The sequence below is a fragment of the Phyllobates terribilis genome, unplaced genomic scaffold (genome assembly GCF_046119375.1).
Source record: "Phyllobates terribilis strain yellow unplaced genomic scaffold, ASM4611937v1 Scaffold_21__1_contigs__length_20361869, whole genome shotgun sequence".
Lineage (NCBI taxonomy): Eukaryota > Metazoa > Chordata > Amphibia > Anura > Dendrobatidae > Phyllobates > Phyllobates terribilis.
The window spans coordinates 4,300,581-4,310,363 of record NW_027362781.1 but is presented as its reverse complement, the minus strand read 5'-3'; positions in this window follow the sequence as shown (position 1 = coordinate 4,310,363).

Genomic DNA, 9,783 nt, shown 5'->3' with positions numbered 1-9,783 from the left:
GCTAAAGTTTAAAAATGCTTCGGAACTCTTCCATTGTTCTCGGAATATCGCTGACGCTTAAAAATGCTTCACAACTCTTCTATTGTTCTCGGAATTCCGTTGACATTTAAAAATGCTTCGGAACTCTTCCATTGTTCTCGGAATTCCGCTGACGTTTAAAAATGCTTCGGAAATCTTCCATTGTTTTCAAAATTCCGCTGATGTTTAAAAATGCTTCAGAACTCTTCCATTGTTCTCGGAATTCCGCTGACTTTTAAAAATGCTTCGAAACTCTTCGATTGTTTTCCAAATTCCGCTGAAGTTTAAAAATGCTTCGGAACTCTTCTAGTGTTCGCAGAATTCCGCTGACGTTTAAAAATGCTTCGGAATTCTTCCATTGTTCTCGGAATTCCGCTGACGCTTAAAATTGCTTCACAACTCTTCTATTGTTCTCGGAATTCCGCTGACTTTTAAAAATGCTTCGAAACTCTTCCATTGTTCTCGGAATTCCGCTGAAGTTTAAGAATGCTTCAGAACTCTTCCATTGTTCTCGGAATTCCGGTGAAGTTTAAAAATTCTTCGGAACTCTTACATTGTTCTCAGAATTCCGCTGAAGTTTAAACATGCTTTGGTACCCTTCTATTGTTCTCGGAATTCCGCTGAAGTTTAAGAATGCTTCGGAACTCTTCCATTGTTCTCGGAATTCCGCTGACGCTTAAAAATGCTTCACAACTCTTCTATTGTTCTCGGAATTCCGCTGACATTTAAAAATGATTCGGAACTCTTCCATTGTTTTCGGAATTCCGCTGAAGTTTAAGAATGCTTCGGAACTCTTCCATTGTTCTCGGAATTCTGCTGAAGTTTAAAAATGCTTCGGAACTCTTCCATTGTTCTCGGAATTCTGCTGAAGTTTCAAAATGCTTTGGAACTCTTCCATTGTTCTCGGAATTACGCTGACGCTTAAAACTGCTTCACAACTCTTCTATTGTTCTCGGAATTCCGCTGACATTTAAAAATGCTTCGGAACTCTTCCATTGTTCTCGGAATTCCGCTGACATTTAAAAAGGCTTCAGAACTCTTCCATTGTTCTTGGAATTCCGCTGACGTTTAAAAATGCTTCGGAACTCTTCCATTGTTCTCGGAATTCCGCTGATGTTTAAAAATGCTTCACAACTCTTCCATTGTTCTCGGAATTCCGCTGACTTTTAAAAATGCTTCTGAACTCTTCCATTGTTCTCGGAATTCCGCTGAAGTTTAAGTATGCTTCGGAACTCTTCCATTGTTCTCGGAATTCTGGTGAAGTTTAAAAATGCTTCGGAACTCTTCCATTTTTCTCAGAATTCCGCTGACATTTAAAAATGCTTCGGAACTCTTCCATTGTTCTTGGAATTCCACTGACGTTTAAAAATGCTTCACAACTCTTCCATTGTTCTCGGAATTCCGCTGACTTTTAAAATTGCTTCGGAACTCTTCGATTGTTCTCCAAATTCCGTTGAAGTTTAAAAATGCTTCGGAACTCTTCGATTGTTCTCCAAATTCCGCTGACGTTTAAAAATGCTTCGGAAATCTTCCATTGTTTTCAAAATCCGCTGACGTTTAAAAATGCTTCAGAACTCTTCCATTGTTCTCGGAATTCCGCTGACATTTAAAAATGCTTCGGAACTCTTCCATTGTTCTGGAATTCCGCTGACGTTTAAAAATGCTACACAACTCTTCCATTGTTCTCGGTATTCCGCTGACTTTTAAAAATGCTTCAGAATTCTTCCATTGTTCTCGGAATTCCGCTGAAGTTTAAGTATGCTTCGGAACTCTTCCATTGTTCTCGGAATTCTGCTGAAGTTTAAAAATGCTTCGGAAATCTTCCATTGTTTTCAAAATTCCGCTGACGTTTAAAAATGCTTCGGAACTCTTCCATTGTTCTCGGAATTCCGGTGAAGTTTAAAAATGCTTCGGAACTCTTACATTGTTCTCAGAATTCCGCTGAAGTTTAAACATGCTTTGGTACCCTTCTATTGTTCTCGGAATTCTGCTGACTTTTAAAAATGCTTCGGAACTCTTCCATTGATCCAGGAATTCTGCTGAAGTTTAAAAATGCTTCTGAACTCTTCTATTGTTCTCGGAATTCCGCTGACTTTTAAAATTGCTTCGGAACTCTTCCATTGTTCTCGGAATTCCGCTGAAGTTTAAGAATGCTTCGGAACTCTTCCATTGTTCTCGGAATTCCGCTGACGCTTAAAAATGCTTCACAACTCTTCTATTGTTCTCAGAATTCCGCTGACTTTTAAAAATGCTTCGGAAATCTTCCATTGTTTTCAAAATTCCGCTGATGTTTAAAAATGCTTCAGAACTCTTAAATTGTTCTCGGAATTCCGCTGACTTTTAAAAATGCTTCGGAACTCTTCCATTGTTCTGGAATTCCGCTGACTTTTAAAAATGCTTCACAACTCTTCCATTGTTCTCGGTATTCCGCTGACTTTTAAAAATGCTTCAGAATTCTTCCATTGTTCTCGGAATTCCGCTGAAGTTTAAGTATGCTTCGGAACTCTTCCATTGTTCTCGGAATTCTGCTGAAGTTTAAAAATGCTTCGGAAATCTTCCATTGTTTTAAAAATTCCGCTGACGTTTAAAAATGCTTCGGAACTCTTCCATTGTTCTCGGAATTCCGGTGAAGTTTAAAAATGCTTCGGAACTCTTACATTGTTCTCAGAATTCCGCTGAAGTTTAAACATGCTTTGGTACCCTTCTATTGTTCTCGGAATTCTGCTGACTTTTAAAAATGCTTCGGAACTCTTCCATTGATCCAGGAATTCTGCTGAAGTTTAAAAATGCTTCTGAACTCTTCTATTGTTCTCGGAATTCCGCTGACTTTTAAAAATGCTTCGGAACTCTTCCATTGTTCTCGGAATTCCGCTGAAGTTTAAGAATGCTTCGGAACTCTTCCATTGTTCTCGGAATTCCGCTGAAGTTTAAGAATGCTTCGGAACTCTTCCATTGTTCTCGGAATTCCGCTGACGCTTAAAAATGCTTCACAACTCTTCTATTGTTCTCAGAATTCCGCTGACTTTTAAAAATGCTTCGGAAATCTTCCATTGTTTTCAAAATTCCGCTGATGTTTAAAAATGCTTCAGAACTCTTAAATTGTTCTCGTAATTCCGGTGAAGTTTAAAAATGCTTCGGAACTCTTACATTGTTCTCAGAATTCCGCTGAAGTTTAAACATGCTTTGGTACCCTTCTATTGTTCTCGGAATTCTGCTGACTTTTAAAAATGCTTCTGAAATCTTCCATTGTTTTCAAAATTCCGCTGATGTTTAAAAATGCTTCAGAACTCTTAAATTGTTCTCGGAATTCCGCTGACTTTTAAAAATGCTTCGGAACTCTTCGATTGTTCTCCAAATTCTGCTGAAGTTTAAGAATGCTTCGGAACTCTTCTATTCTTCTCAGAATTCTGCTGAAGTTTAAAAATGCTTCGGAACTCTTCCATTGTTCTCGAAATTCCGCTGATGCTTAAAAATGCTTCACAACTCTTCCATTGTTCTCGGAATTCCGCTGACATTTAAAAAGGCTTCAGAACTCTTCCATTGTTCTCGGAATTCCGCTGACGTTTAAAAATGCTTCGGAACTCTTCCATTGTTCTCGGAATTCCGCTGACGTTTAAAAATGCTTCACAAAGCTTCCATTGTTCTCGGAATTCCGCTGACTTTTAAAAATGCTTCGGAACTATTCGATTGTTCTCCAAATTCCGCTGAAGTTTAAAAATGCTTCGGAACTCTTCCAGTGTTCTCGGAATTCCGCTGACTTTTAAAAATGATTCAGAACTCTTCGATTGTTCTTCAAATTCCGCTGAAGTTTAAAAAAGCTTCGGAAGTCTTCCAGTGTTCGCAGAATTCCGCTGACGTTTAAAAATGCTTCGGAAATCTTCCATTGTTTTCAAAATTCCGCTGACGTTTAAAAATGATTCAGAACTCTTCCATTGTTCTCGGAATTCCGCTGACGTTTAAAAATGCTTCGGAACTCTTCCATTGTTCTCGGAATTCCGGTGAAGTTTAAAAATGCTTCGGAATTCTTACATTGTTCTCAGAATTCCACTGAAGTTTAAACATGCTTTGGTACCCTTCTATTGTTCTCGAAATTCTGCTGACTTTTAAAAATGCTTCGGAACTCTTCCATTGATACAGGAATTCTTCTGAAGTTTAAAAATGCTTCGGAACTCTTCTATTGTTCTCGGAATTCCGCTGACTTTTAAAAATGCTTCGGAACTCTTCCATTGCTCTCGGAATTCCGCTGAAGTTTAAGAATGCTTCGAAACTCTTCCATTGTTCTTGGAATTCTGCTGAAGTTTTGAAGTTTAAAAATGCTTCGGAATTCTTCCATTGTTCTCGGAATTCCGCTGACGCTTAAAAATGCTTCACAACTCTTCTATTGTTCTCAGAATTCCGCTTACTTTTAAAAATGCTTCGGAACTCTTCCATTGTTGTCGGAATTCCGCTGACTCTTAAAATTGCTTCAAAACTCTTCCATTGTTCTCGGAATTCCGCTGAAGTTTAAGAATGCTTCAGAACTCTTCCATTGTTCTCAGAATTCTGCTGAAGTTTAAAAATGCTTCGGAACTCTTCCATTGTTCTCGGAATATCGCTGACGCTTAAAAATGCTTCACAACTCTTCTATTGTTCTCGGAATTCCGTTGACATTTAAAAATGCTTCGGAACTCTTCCATTGTTCTCGGAATTCCGCTGACGTTTAAAAATGCTTCGGAAATCTTCCATTGTTTTCAAAATTCCGCTGATGTTTAAAAATGCTTCAGAACTCTTCCATTGTTCTCGGAATTCCGCTGACTTTTAAAAATGCTTCGGAACTCTTCGATTGTTTTCCAAATTCCGCTGAAGTTTAAAAATGCTTCGGAACTCTTCTAGTGTTCGCAGAATTCCGCTGACGTTTAAAAATGCTTCGGAATTCTTCCATTGTTCTCGGAATTCCGCTGACGCTTAAAAATGCTTCACAACTCTTCTATTGTTCTCAGAATTCCGCTGACTTTTAAAAATGCTTCAGAACTCTTCCATTGTTCTCGGAATTCCGCTGACGTTTCAAAATGCTTCGGAACTCTTCCATTGTTCTCGGAATTCCGCTGACGCTTAAAATTGCTTCACAACTCTTCTATTGTTCTCGGAATTCCGCTGACTTTTAAAAATGCTTCGAAACTCTTCCATTGTTCTCGGAATCCCGCTGAAGTTTAAGAATGCTTCGGAACTCTTCCATTGTTCTCAGAATTCTGCTGAAGTTTAAAAATGCTTCGGAACTCTTCCATTGTTCTCGGAATTCCGCTGATGCTTAAAAATGCTTCACAACTATTCCATTGTTCTCGGCATTCCGCTGACATTTAAAAAGGCTTCAGAACTCTTCCATTGTTCTCGGAATTCCGCTGACGTTTAAAAATGCTTTGGAACTCTTCCATTGTTCTCGGAATTCCGCTGACGTTTAAAAATGCTTCACAAAGCTTCCATTGTTCTAGGAATTCCGCTGACTTTTAAAAATGCTTCGGAACTCTTCGATTGTTCTCCAAATTCCGCTGAAGTTTAAGAATGCTTCGGAACTCTTCCAGTGTTCTCGGAATTCCGCTGACTTTTAAAAATGCTTCGGAACTCTTCCATTATTCTCAGAATTCCGCTGACATTTAAAAATGCTTCGGAACTCTTCCATTGTTCTTGGAATTCCACTGACGTTTAAAAATGCTTCACAACTCTTCCATTGTTCTCGGAATTCCGCTGACTTTTAAAATTGCTTCGGAACTCTTCGATTGTTCTCCAAATTCTGTTGAAGTTTAAAAATGCTTCGGAACTCTTCGATTGTTCTCCAAATTCTGTTGAAGTTTAAAAATGCTTCGGAACTCTTCGATTGTTCTCCAAATTCCGCTGACGTTTAAAAATGCTTCAGAACTCTTCCATTGTTCTCGGAATTCCGCTGACGTTTAAAAATGCTTCACAACTCTTCCATTGTTCTCGGAATTCCGCTGACGTTTAAAAATGCTTCACAACTCTTCCATTGTTCTCGGTATTCCGCTGACTTTTAAAAATGCTTCGGAACTCTTCCATTGTTCTCGGAATTCTGCTGACGTTTAAAAATGCTTCACAACTCTTCCATTGTTCTCGGAATTCCGCTGACTTTTAAAAATGCTTCGGAACTCTTTGATTGTTCTCCAAATTCCGCTGAAGTTTAAAAATGCTTCGGAACTCCTCCAGTGTTCTCGGAATTCCGCTGACTTTTAAAAATGCTTCGGAACTCTTCGATTGTTCTCCAAATTCCGCTGAAGTTTAAAAATGCTTTCGAACTCTTCCAGTGTTCGCAGAATTGTGCTGACGTTTAAAAATGCTTCGGAAATCTTCCATTGTTTTCAAAATTCCGCTGACGTTTAAAAATGCTTCAGAACTCTTCCATTGTTCTCGGAATTCCGGTGAAGTTTAAAAATGCTTCGGAACTCTTACATTGTTCTCAGAATTCCGCTGAAGTTTAAACATGCTTTGGTACCCTTCTATTGTTCTCGGAATTCTGCTGACTTTTAAAAATGCTTCGGAACTCTTCCATTGATCCAGGAATTCTGCTGAAGTTTAAAAATGCTTCGGAAATCTTCCATTGTTTTCAAAATTCCGCTGACGTTTAAAAATGCTTCGGAACTCTTCCATTGTTCTCGGAATTCCGGTGAAGTTTAAAAATGCTTCGGAACTCTTACATTGTTCTCAGAATTCCGGTGAAGTTTAAACATGCTTTGGTACCCTTCTATTGTTCTCGGAATTCTGCTGACTTTTAAAAATGCTTCGGAACTCTTCCATTGATCCAGGAATTCTGCTGAAGTTTAAAAATGCTTCTGAACTCTTCTATTGTTCTCGGAATTCCGCTGAAGTTTAAGAATGCTTCGGAACTCTTCCATTCTTCTCGGAATTCCGCTGACGCTTAAAAATGCTTCACAACTCTTCTATTGTTCTCGGAATTCCGCTGACATTTAAAAATGATTCGGAACTCTTCCATTGTTTTCGGAATTCCGCTGAAGTTTAAGAATGCTTCGGAACTCTTCCATTGTTCTCGGAATTCTGCTGAAGTTTAAAAATGCTTCGGAACTCTTCCATTGTTCTCGGAATTCTGCTGAAGTTTCAAAATGCTTCGGAACTCTTCCATTGTTCTCGGAATTACGCTGACGCTTAAAACTGCTTCACAACTCTTCTATTGTTCTCGGAATTCCGCTGACATTTAAAAATGCTTCGGAACTCTTCCATTGTTCTCGGAATTCCGCTGACATTTAAAAAGGCTTCAGAACTCTTCCATTGTTCTTGGAATTCCGCTGACGTTTAAAAATGCTTCGGAACTCTTCCATTGTTCTCGGAATTCCGCTGATGTTTAAAAATGCTTCACAACTCTTCCATTGTTCTCGGAATTCCGCTGACATTTAAAAATGCTTCGGAACTCTTCCATTGTTCTCGGAATTCCGCTGATGTTTAAAAATGCTTCACAACTCTTCCATTGTTCTCGGAATTCCGCTGACATTTAAAAATGCTTCGGAACTCTTCCATTGTTCTTGGAATTCCACTGACGTTTAAAAATGCTTCACAACTCTTCCATTGTTCTCGGAATTCCGCTGACTTTTAAAATTGCTTCGGAACTCTTCGATTGTTCTCCAAATTCCGTTGAAGTTTAAAAATGCTTCGGAACTCTTCGATTGTTCTCCAAATTCCGCTGACGTTTAAAAATGCTTCGGAAATCTTCCATTGTTTTCAAAATCCGCTGACGTTTAAAAATGCTTCAGAACTCTTCCATTGTTCTCGGAATTCCGCTGACATTTAAAAATGCTTCGGAACTCTTCCATTGTTCTGGAATTCCGCTGACGTTTAAAAATGCTACACAACTCTTCCATTGTTCTCGGTATTCCGCTGACTTTTAAAAATGCTTCAGAATTCTTCCATTGTTCTCGGAATTCCGCTGAAGTTTAAGTATGCTTCGGAACTCTTCCATTGTTCTCGGAATTCTGCTGAAGTTTAAAAATGCTTCGGAAATCTTCCATTGTTTTCAAAATTCCGCTGACGTTTAAAAATGCTTCGGAACTCTTCCATTGTTCTCGGAATTCCGGTGAAGTTTAAAAATGCTTCGGAACTCTTACTTTGTTCTCAGAATTCCGCTGAAGTTTAAACATGCTTTGGTACCCTTCTATTGTTCTCGGAATTCTGCTGACTTTTAAAAATGCTTCAGAACTCTTCCATTGATCCAGGAATTCTGCTGAAGTTTAAAAATGCTTCTGAACTCTTCTATTGTTCTCGGAATTCCGCTGACTTTTAAAAATGCTTCGGAACTCTTCCATTGTTCTCGGAATTCCGCTGAAGTTTAAGAATGCTTCGGAACTCTTCCATTGTTCTCGGAATTCCGCTGACGCTTAAAAATGCTTCACAACTCTTCTATTGTTCTCAGAATTCCGCTGACTTTTAAAAATGCTTCGGAAATCTTCCATTGTTTTCAAAATTCCGCTGATGTTTAAAAATGCTTCAGAACTCTTAAATTGTTCTCGGAATTCCGCTGACTTTTAAAAATGCTTCGGAACTCTTCGATTGTTCTCCAAATTCTGCTGAAGTTTAAAAATGCTTCGGAACTCTTCCAGTGTTCGCAGAATTCCGCTGACGTTTAAAAATGCTTCGGAACTCTTCCATTGTTCTCGGAATTCCGCTGACTTTTAAAAATGCTTCGGAACTCTTCCATTGTTCTCGGAATTCCGCTGAAGTTTTGAAGTTTAAAAATGCTTCGGAATTCTTCCATTGTTCTCGGAATTCCGCTGACGCTTAAAATTGCTTCACAACTCTTCTATTGTTCTCGGAATTCCGCTGACTTTTAAAAATGCTTCGAAACTCTTCCATTGTTCTCGGAATTCCGCTGAAGTTTAAGAATGCTTCGGAACTCTTCCATTGTTCTCAGAATTCTGCTGAAGTTTAAAAATGCTTCGGAACTCTTCCATTGTTCTCGGAATTCCGCTGATGCTTAAAAATGCTTCACAACTCTTCCATTGTTCTCGAAATTCCGCTGACATTTAAAAAGGCTTCAGAACTCTTCCATTGTTCTCGGAATTCCGCTGACGTTTAAAAATGCTTCGGAACTCTTCCATTGTTCTCGGAATTCCGCTGACGTTTAAAAATGCTTCACAAAGCTTCCATTGTTCTCGGAATTCCGCTGACTTTTAAAAATGCTTCGGAACTATTTGATTGTTCTCCAAATTCCGCTGAAGTTTAAAAATGCTTCGGAACTCTTCCATTGTTCTCGGAATTCCGCTGACTTTTAAAAATGCTTCGGAACTCTTTGATTGTTCTCCAAATTCCGCTGAAGTTTAAAAATGCTTCGGAACTCCTCCAGTGTTCTCGGAATTCCGCTGACTTTTAAAAATGCTTCGGAACTCTTCGATTGTTCTCCAAATTCCGCTGAAGTTTAAAAATGCTTCGGAACTCTTCCAGTGTTCGCAGAATTCTGCTGACGTTTAAAAATGCTTCGGAAATCTTCCATTGTTTTCAAAATTCCGCTGACGTTTAAAAATGCTTCAGAACTCTTCCATTGTTCTCGGAATTCCGGTGAAGTTTAAAAATGCTTCGGAACTCTTACATTGTTCTCAGAATTCCGCTGAAGTTTAAACATGCTTTGGTACCCTTCTATTGTTCTCGGAATTCTGCTGACTTTTAAAAATGCTTCGGAACTCTTCCATTTATCCAGGAATTCTGCTGAAGTTTAAAAATGCTTCGGAAATCTTCCATTGTTTTCAAAATTCCGCTGACGTTTAAAAATGCTTC